Raw genomic sequence first — 10,501 nt, forward strand, 5'->3', positions numbered from 1 at the left:
GTCAGTTTTTGTTCCCATGAGCCTGCACAGGCGTAAAATATGCGTGAGCAAAGAATGTCAGTCGAATAACATTAGGCATCTCTCTCTGACCTTCTTCCCTAGTGTCTCTGCCTTATTGCATTTTCACTACTTCACTTGATTGCATTCTAACGAGGTTCATTTGCTACACGTTTCGGCACAAGTTGCCATTGTGGCATTCCTGTTAATATGCATATATTATTCATGAGCAAGAATCCTGAAATTTTACAACACAGGACCCCTGCTAGTTCGCCATTGTTTTGGGCACAGAATCAGCCTTAGTCTTTTCATGCCTTTAATGGCAGCTGGTCAGAGACGGCTCTTTCTTGGAACAACAAACTGCTCTTTTCAAAGCTTAAACGTGAAGCGGTTAATCATCTCCCAGTCCATGTTAGAGGAGTCCCAAAAGAAAAGGACATGACGGGAATGAGGGGGGATAGAGAAGAAAGGGCGATCAGAAGGGGGATCTCCTGTGTAACAGAGATGGAGGAAGGAGGGGCTGACAAAGGTGGGGCTCTTTATTTATAAATTAGAGCAGCTGGGTCTCAGTCTCTTTAAAGAGCTGTCATGAATAGATTATGGCACAGACCCAAACAGGAGCTGCCAACCCCTCCCTTTAGGACACGCCCCCTCAGCCTCTGCTGGATGGAATGAACTGCATTACTTTGACAAGACAGGAAGAGTGCAGGTAGTAAATTACACGTGTAAAAAAAAAAGGGAAATTTCTCTTAAGTACAAATAAACACTGTTTGAAGATCATAAAATTTGTCTCTTATGTTCACTAAGGCTGCATTTATTTGAAGATATATTGGTTTTTTTTTCAATCAAATTTTTTTTTCTATCTGAATAAATTTTCTAATGTAATTTATTCCTTTGATCAAAGCTGAATTTTCTGCATCATTACCCCAGTCTTCAGTGCCACATGATCCTTCAGAAATCATTTTAATATGCGGATTTGCTGCAAAAAAAGAAAAGAAAAATAAATGACTTATTATCATCAGTGATGGTGACTCCGTGATGTTTGAAAACATTTGTGCTGCTTTATATTTTCAGAAAATCTTTACTTTTTTTCAGCTTCTTTGATGAATAAGAAGTTGAAAGAACAACATTTATTAGAACTATAAATATTTTGTAACATTATAAATTTATTTTATTATGTAATTTAATGCATCCTATTAATTTCTATCTCTTTAAAAGTAATTCATTTGCACTTTTGAATGGTAGTGTTCACAACTAATCAATCATGATCTCTATAATATTTAACTAATTGTTTAGCTGTTCTGTACATTTTCCAGGACTGGAATGACATTTTCAAAAAGTGTGAAATTGAAGCGTGTTGATGCTGGCAAATTCAAATATTAATCTAGGAGTCTAAAAATATTCAGATAAATCTAGGAGTCTAATAAGCATTTTATCAAGGATCCTCAGATCCTCCCAATTCCTCAGAACTGAGTGACATCATAGCAGCTCAACCACAATTTACCAAAACTGATTTTAGCATCGCAGTAGGCCTGTAGCCACAGGCAGCAATACGCTGTCAAGCTGCCAGAATCATGCAGCTTTACATTCCTCTATCTTCACACCTTATTTATTCATGCATGACTGATGACAAGGGTTAACTCACCCTCATGAGAAAAACTTTATCAGTCTGTGATTTTTGACTATTTTCATGTTTGTTTATTCGTTTGTTTCCATTGACTTCGTTTTTGGAGGCTGATCATTCGTATCTGGGATGTTTTACAGTAATATCGCGCTTTGTGTTTGTGTGTTTGTGTATGAGCTGAAGTTCCCACAGTTTCTCCTCTGCTTTTTCTTGCACTGACCTGCATGTCAGTTCCCTGCAGGAGCGACGTTGCGAAATATGTCAGTGAGAAAATAACGAACAGTTAATGAGCAACTGTTGTTACATATTAGATCTGCAATGCTTCATCTGTCCTTCAGATTACTCACAGACACCCAGTGAATGTGCACTGCAAATATTATTTCCTTAAAATATATATTTTTTTCACCTGTACATTAAGGGGCATCTGGACTGTCCAGCACCTGATGGAAATGACCAGTCCTCCTAATCTTGAGCCGAAAGAAAATGATTGGCAATGTTTGAGTTTGTGCGAAGGAAAGTTTTGAGTTAGTTTGAAGGGAAAACGTAGCTTCCTTCTTTTCTTCTGGAGATGAAATAGCTCAACACAAGCCAGACACTGTAAATACTTTCAACTGGACCACATGACGAACACGTTTCAGATCTCTGTGAGGTTAGCTAGCTAGATGTTGTCATTGTCTTCAATGAAAAAGTGCTGCAGTTTCTACACTCTTCTATAGCTGCGCCGTGTAGTCGATCGCACAAGTGATGAGTTTGTGTTTCAGGAGATATATGATCACACATATCTTTATAACAGATAACCAGATATAAGAAAAGATTCCTAAGAACAAAAGAAATGACAAAAAACACAGCTTAGAAATAAAATGCTGTGCATCTTCTCTACAGATATCATAGATAAGAAAAACCAAAGACATTTGACCAAAACAAAAAGGTTCCTGTACTATGACATAATAAAGTATAATACAAGATTACAATTATGGGCACAGGTCAAAGCTCACATGTTTGGCAAAACACTGAAAACAAGACCTTCTTTATGTAAAATGGCAACATTTCAGCGCCACATATTTACATCACTTTCTAATTGACTTCTACATATAATTAATCTACCATGGATTCATGTCAACAATGTGTTTGTACTCCTTTTTGATCTACGATTCATCATTATTTCAGTGCTCCACCTCTAAAACAATCATTATTTTTAAATACTGTTACAAATACTCTTTAACCTCCCCCCTCCGACTTCTTTCCGGAATGTACCGTCCACTTTTCAGACATTCCCGATGGATAAATCAAATTCCTCCCAGATTACAGAAGTGAATAAGGATATTAAACAGTGTCTTCATGATCCATTTGTCCTCGTAAGCACAACTTGTAATCTTCACGCTAATGTTATCACAGATGAAGAGTCAATGGAAGAGTATGTGTGGGATCTCAAGGGTGTGTGTGTGATTATATTCTACCAACTGTGCAGAGAATGTGTGTCCTGAACTCCCCCTCATCTTTACTACAGAGTTTATGTGCTGTAAGTGACTGCAGTAATAAAATGACCTCAGTCATGTATGGGCTCAATATATATGCTAATTTATGGAAGTGCTCCAATGTCTAATAGGTTTCATGTTTTCACTTCCTATGACAGTATATTTAATATATGGAAATGTAATAATGTATGCACGTAATGCACGTATTACATTTGCATATGGGAAATGTTGTAATAAATAGATGCAAGTAAATAGTGTTTTTTATTAATATGCATTGTTATATTTGTGCATGGAAAAAAAGATTAAATATCATTAATCTTTGTGTTTATTTAGTTAGAATAATTTGAGTTACATTCATTTGATCTTATTAATAAATTCATAAATATTGTGATTTTTATAACGTTTTAGTTATATGCTGGAATAGTCTTTATCTTAATTGTGTTTATTAGGCAGATAACAACAGCAATCTCTCTTGGCCGTGAGCTTGCTGTCCGTTTCTCAACAGGTGTTGTTCTCATGAGACTTCGCTGAATCTGTGACCTGGTAAAGGGACATCATGTGGCAAAGGCCACGTTTTGTTTAAAGTTGTTTTGGTGCAAACCTCCCATCCTTTCCCAGAGGAGCAGTACACGGGACCAGCTCGAGCCGAGACCCCGCACCGCGGGCCGTGCAGCTGCGCTCGGTGGGACTTCTCCTGATTACACAGTAATGAGCAAATAAAAGAATGGGAATGCTATGATTCACTCGCCACAACACTTGCAGGATAGTCGCGTAAAATTTGTAAGTGATTGGTCAATAGAATCAGAAAATGAGCTGTGTTATTGCCTGTGTGCATCTGTTTTTTTAAAGTTGTGAGGTGTATATTTAAAAAAAATAATAATAACCCCAGCGGTCGACCATTGGTTTGTGAGCTAGACCTCATGTTTTGCTTCAAATCTACTAATCTCAGCAGGTTTGAATGAGGGTTCAGTTTAGGATTACAGCAAAAATCATTAGCTGAGTATAAAAACCATTGTATTTTAAAGGGATCGTCACCAATACAGCTTCGAGATCTAGGCTGCACACACATGTGATTGAGTTGAATTCCTCCATCCCTGATGTGTCAGGAAAACATCTCACACTCTGAAAACAGAGCTCAACATGCACATCTGGACAGGAGATAGAGACAGAGGAATATAGTACAAACTAGGGGTGGAACGGTTTTACTTTTTCATGGTTCGGTTTGTTTCACGGTTTTAGAGTCACGGTTTCGGTATGTGCTGCTTATGGAGAAACTATACTTAAAAAAATAAAGTTTGCACGCTTCGGGTGAGCGCATGCACAATTCCTTTGCTTCGCATCCTTTGGTTCTTAAATGTTTAAACTGACAAAGCTTAAATGAGTTTAGTTTAAACACAGATATCAACGTGTGCTGTTCAGGTCTCATATGTGCACGCGTGCTATCAGCACCCGGGTGACGACGGAATACATGACTGCTTATATACCAGCATAAGGCATTCACATTGAACAAGAGTTAAAGGTTTGTACACGGTTTTTTATGTCTGGGAATCCAGAATACACATGCATCAACAGAAATATATATTAGCTGAACCCTTTTTGTTTAATGTGCTAACGGATCTAAGTCCCCGAACGGCAGTGTTCGAACTATACCGTGTCCTTTGGGGGAGCCCACTTTTTTGGGGGGGTTGGGGGGGGGTAGAGTTCGTGCACATGCGCATGCCTCAAATAAGGACTTACAACAGCTACAAGTGTATGCACTATTATACATTATCGACACGAGTGCCTCAAAAAAGGACTTATAATAACTTACAAAGCTACATAACAGCTACAATATGCACTATTATACTTTATCGACACAAATTGATAGGTCAGGAAGACAGCCTTGAAATGATGTTGTGGTCTCCTCCATTAATTTAGACCTCAATTACTTTATTTGGCAGAATCGCCTTTTGCTTAGTTAATGCCACTTCAATGGCCATCTTGTGTGCAATGCTGTCCCTGTATTTATATATAATTTTTCGCGACTGGTTCTGAGCATTAACCATTAATCCACTCCTCAGACAAGTGCGTGCCAGGTACCTTTTCAGAGTCAGACAGAAGAAGGTTTTTTGCGTCCTTACAAGTTGTAACGAGTGGGAAAAAATGTGGCCCCTTTAAGAGCTGCGCGCTCCCTGTAAAACGGTATGCACTCTGTATGATAATGTATACAAGCGCGACTCGAATCGCCCATGTATGCGGGTAATCTCTGTTTGGAAATCATTTTGTTTTAATCTTGTTTGTTTTGTTTTGGTTACGCTGTGGACGGTGGAACATGGGACAGACAATTGCCCGAGTTCGATTGGAGAAATAAAACGCGAGTCGTTGTTAAATGTCAATCGCCTCCGTGAGTTTTGTCTGGCCTAATAACTTTGTGAGCTACCCATATTTTGTCCCCCTCTTGACACAACGCGTTACAAAGTGATGCACCCCAAGCTTCCATCCTTAACACACAGCCATGTATATTGGCTCTTCCAGTCTCTCCACTGCTGGCTGTTCCAGTTTAACGCGAGAGAGGACTCGAAGCAAGAAAGCAAGAGGGTTTAGGATCCCAGAGATTACTTTTCTTCAGCTTCATGCGTTTTCACGGTGGGCTTGGCTTGAGGTTTACCAGTGCTTTCAGCAAGTGAATCAGTCGTGCGTCATCACTACACAATTTCTTAATAAAACCAAAATTAATTGAACTACCTTGTTTTCTTTTTGCCCTAGCTATGATGCTATAACTGCATAATGGAAGGACTTTTGCGCACGATAAATGGCCTCCAACGTTTATTTTGTTTCTACGAACCTATGACATACTAACATGTGGAATTTGCAGCGCAGCGCCCCCACACCTTCTGTAATCTTAATTGAAGTTAATTAGGTTTTAATCGCCGTCATGCATGAATGAATAATATTTTGCCATCATAATCACATTACAAAACTGAAATTGCAATATTCACATTGTCAGTATTTTTTGAGACCCCCCAAAATTTCAGATTTCTCGTTTTCAGGGGAGCCCATGTCTTATTAAGGGGAGCCGAGCTCCCCCTAGCTCCCCCGTAGTTCGCACTATGCCGAACGGTGCAGTTTTTTTCAGTGAACCATGCCATCCCTAGTACAAACCAAGCACAAAACAGACAAAAATGCATGTAATATTTTTACATAAAAAGTCCAGGTATGCAAATAATCTCAACGTAGCCAAAAAAATATATTTTCCTTGAACATATTTGAAATGTTTTTTTATTATGCTTACAGAAGAACGTTTGTTCAACAGCTGAATGTGGAGCGCAGTGTCTGAACCCCCTGAGTTGTTCTGAAATCACTCGAACCACATCCTCAAAGGGCTTACTGATTTAATAAAATGCTTACTAAATATACAGTACAGGTCAAGTCTTCATAAACACACAGCAACAAAATGTAACAATTTATTAATAACAAAACAGTTTTTCACCAAACTGCGTTGGTTTTCAGCAATGTTTAGCAGAACATAATTAATGGAATGTAATGAGGTCACAGGTGTTTTAATGGAGTTTACAACCGCTTTAACCGTGGCTCAGCCAAACATGATAAAGGGGCTTATAAAATTTACTACAGTAACCATAGTTAATGCAATCAGTCCGTCTGTCTATCTATCCATCTATCTATCTATCTATCTATCTATCTATCTATCTATCTATCTATCTATCTATCTATCTATCTATCTATCTATCTATCTATCTATGTGGATGGATCAGTGATTGCCATATAACAGAACGTGGAGAGCCAAATGTGTATCAAAGCTGAAATCTTGTGTTTGTGGCCACTACTTTGTTAATAGGTTGTGTGTTTGTTTTTTAAATAACACCATAATTCAGTTTGCATGAGAAAATGGAAAGCTGTTTTTGATTACAAACACACAGACACAGAACACACACTTGACCTACTAACCCTACACACTCGCATGACGTCACCGTTGTCAGAGATTCCCATATTGGGTGTTTACACAGAAACGATAACGGTGGCATTTTCAAAAACTTGCACTTTGAAACCCATTTTCAAATATATGCATTATACACACACACACACACACACACACACACACACAAAACTGAGTTCAAACTGTGTGACTGCAATGAATTGTAAAAAAAAACTTATATAATACCATTAGTAAATCAGAAATTGCAAACAATATTGAGCTTTATTCGTGTCATTGTTATATCCAAAAATTGCACTTTAAAGCAAAACTATATATAAAAAAACCTATAAACTTTGTGTCCCAGTTCGGTTTGGCTCTCAGCACAGACGCAGGACACAGATCACAGACCTTACTGTTATTATACACACACATACAAACACACACACACACACACACACAGTTGGACTGACACATTCATACATTCCCATTTGCCCTCATGAGAGTCTGACACAACACACACCAATCACAGAGTGGATGTGCCAGATTCAGAGTGTTTCTGATCGTTTTGATTGGGTGGAGGTTCAGTCTCTGGAGAGGACGCTTGAGGAGCTCTTGGCTTCAAGGTTTGGTTGCATATTACTCAATAAAAATAACTGAGAACTGTCCTCTTCATTTTGTTTAATTTGCTCTCACTGATATGTTATTTAAGTTTTCCCTCAATCTAAAATGCTTTTTCTCGGTGGTCCACCCTGCAAGGTTCAGTCACTATACCCATTTACTGTAAATGAATTAGTGCTATCAAAATATGGATCACTGTGTCTTTTTCACTTCCAACATCACCTAGACGTGCCATTTTTTTGTCAGGAAGAATCCAGATCTGGACGAGATTGGAAATATTAAAATGGATTTGTCTGTTAAAAGCATATCTGTTATCAATCACATACAGCATAAAATTCATAAATCCACAAAAACAGTTCACCTGAAAATTACACTTCCTCTCAGCTTTTAATTACCATATTTGATAAGCTCTACTTTTGTGCATTGATCAATGTTTATATGTCATTAAAAACAATCAAATCCATTCATCATAAAAATCAACCGTCTCTCTTCAGCTAACCTGCTCAATTTACAGCCTTATGGATTACTTTTACAATGATTTTTGATACGTTTTGAAGCTTGAACATGTTGACTGAATAGACTTTCAATGGACTGACAAAAATAATGAGAGAATATTAAAAATATTTTTGTTTGTGTTCAGAAGATGAACAAAAGTCTTATAAGGTTGAAATGACATAACAGTGAGTAAATGATGACATCATTTTAATTTCTGATTCCAATTTTTTTAATTTCTATCATGTTTTGTTTAATTACCAAACTAATCCTTTATAACAAATTGATTTGAATGATTAAATGCAATTTTTTTTTTAAACAACAAAAAAACATTTATATACTTTTAAACCACAAATGCTCATCTTGCACTGAGGAAAGGTCACGCGTGATGTAGGCGGGAGAACCATCCCAGCATTTACAAAGCGAACATGCAAAGTTGTTGGAGAAGTTGGTGGAGAAAATGAGATGGGAGTTTTTCACCCCACTTTTCTGAACCGGAGTAAAGAGATGAAGAGTTGACCTCACGTGACCTTTTCAACCTGATTACATAATGCGCACCTTTTTTTTTTTTTTTTTTTTAGGAAATGACAAATAGTTTTGCTAGATGAGACCCTTATTCCTTGGCTGGGATATCATGTAGAAGCTGCAATTTGGACCTTCAGCCGATTGATTCCCATTGAAGTCTATTATATGGAGAATAATCCTGGAATATTTTCCTTAAAAACCCTAACTTCTTTTCGAATGAAGAAAGACATGAACATCTTGGATGACATGAGAGTGAGAAAATTATGCTATCAGGAAATATTTATTCTGGAAGTGAACTAATCCTTTAAACTAGGCCTACAAACAACCACACAAAGTTCATTTCGAAGACTTATAGTAAGTGAGTCAATTCAGTGAAGGAATCATTAGACTGTTTTTTTAAAGGGGGGGTGAAATGCTCGTTTTCACTCAATATCCTGTTAATCTTGAGTACCTATAGAGTAGTACTGCATCCTTCATAACTCCAAAAAGTCTTTAGTTTTTTTATTATATTCATAAGAGAAAGATAGTCTGTACCGATTTTTCCCGGAAAAACACGACCGGCTGGCTGGAGGCGTGACGTGTGGGCGGAGCTAAAGAATCACGAGCGCGAGTTTTGCGTTGAGAGCGTTTGGAAGTTGTGACATTACCGTGAGGAAAAAAAACCATAATCCAAAACAAACCATGGCTAACAGTCAGCCGTTTATTTATGATCCAGAATCAGATCCCGAGGCTGAAACTGAACGAGAGCAGCAGCAGCAACGACTCGCTCCGAGCGGGGCTCGAACCCGGGTCTCCGGCATGGGAGGAGACGCACTAACAAGGAGGCAGAGATATTTGAAGCAGTTTTACTCACCGCATGCGGTTCCAACACACGATCGTGACCCTTTTTCGTTGGGATTGCATCTTCCTTAAGAAATAAACGATACGCAAATCCGTCATCAAACTGGGCCTTGTTTGTAAAACAAGCATCTTCGAAATGCAGGGAACAAACACAAACACTTGCACAACTCCGTTGATGCTCTGTAAAAATAAACTCCATCCACTGGTCCCTTAATGCTGTTTTTTTTTGGTAATCTGTGCAGGGTTGTCTTGCCCTGGCAACCAAAAACACACTTCTTTTGTGACTTTTCACGACGCTCTCGCTCTGATCAGTGAATGTCTGTTGTGCTCTCAGTGCTCTGCTATACGGGAGCGCGCGCTCTTCCGGCAGAAGTGCCTTAAGACCCATATAAGGAAATTCCGCTCCATCTAACGTCACACAGAGCCATACTCGAAAAAAACTTTCCGAAACTTGTGACAAACCGGAAGGAGTATTTTTGGAACAGAAATACTCCTTCAAACGTACAACTTAATTTTTGAAACTTTGTCCACATGGGAATCCAACTCTTTAACAGTGTAAAAAACTCAGTATGCATGAAATAGCATTTCACCCCCCCCCCCCCTTAAGTGTTTTCGACTCACTAAAAGGAATCGGCTCATAAGATTTGTTCGTTTCTCATTTTGTTTTCCACAAACAACAGAAAGCTACATGGGTTTGGAGCGACATGAGGCTACGTAAATGATGAAATATTTAGTCTTCATGTGTTTCTCCAGGCGACAAGGTTTCCCGCGGTTTCTCTGTGGTGTAAACAGATCTGCAGTGATGATGCCCAAGGCACAGGCTTCAGCTACAAACACTAATGATGCTCTTTACAAAAGCTAGCAGTTTTACACACACAGAGAGAAGATAGTTCAGAATGACTTGATTCTAGTCAGTTTCCTTCGAAACCACGATTCTTCCACCTTCACACACACACAAACACAGGCGTTTAGAAATGTCCGACCACATGATCACGGCTTCTAACGTGTCACAGCCTG

Source organism: Carassius auratus, chromosome 1 (genome assembly GCF_003368295.1).
Source record: "Carassius auratus strain Wakin chromosome 1, ASM336829v1, whole genome shotgun sequence".
Taxonomy (NCBI): Eukaryota; Metazoa; Chordata; class Actinopteri; order Cypriniformes; family Cyprinidae; genus Carassius; species Carassius auratus.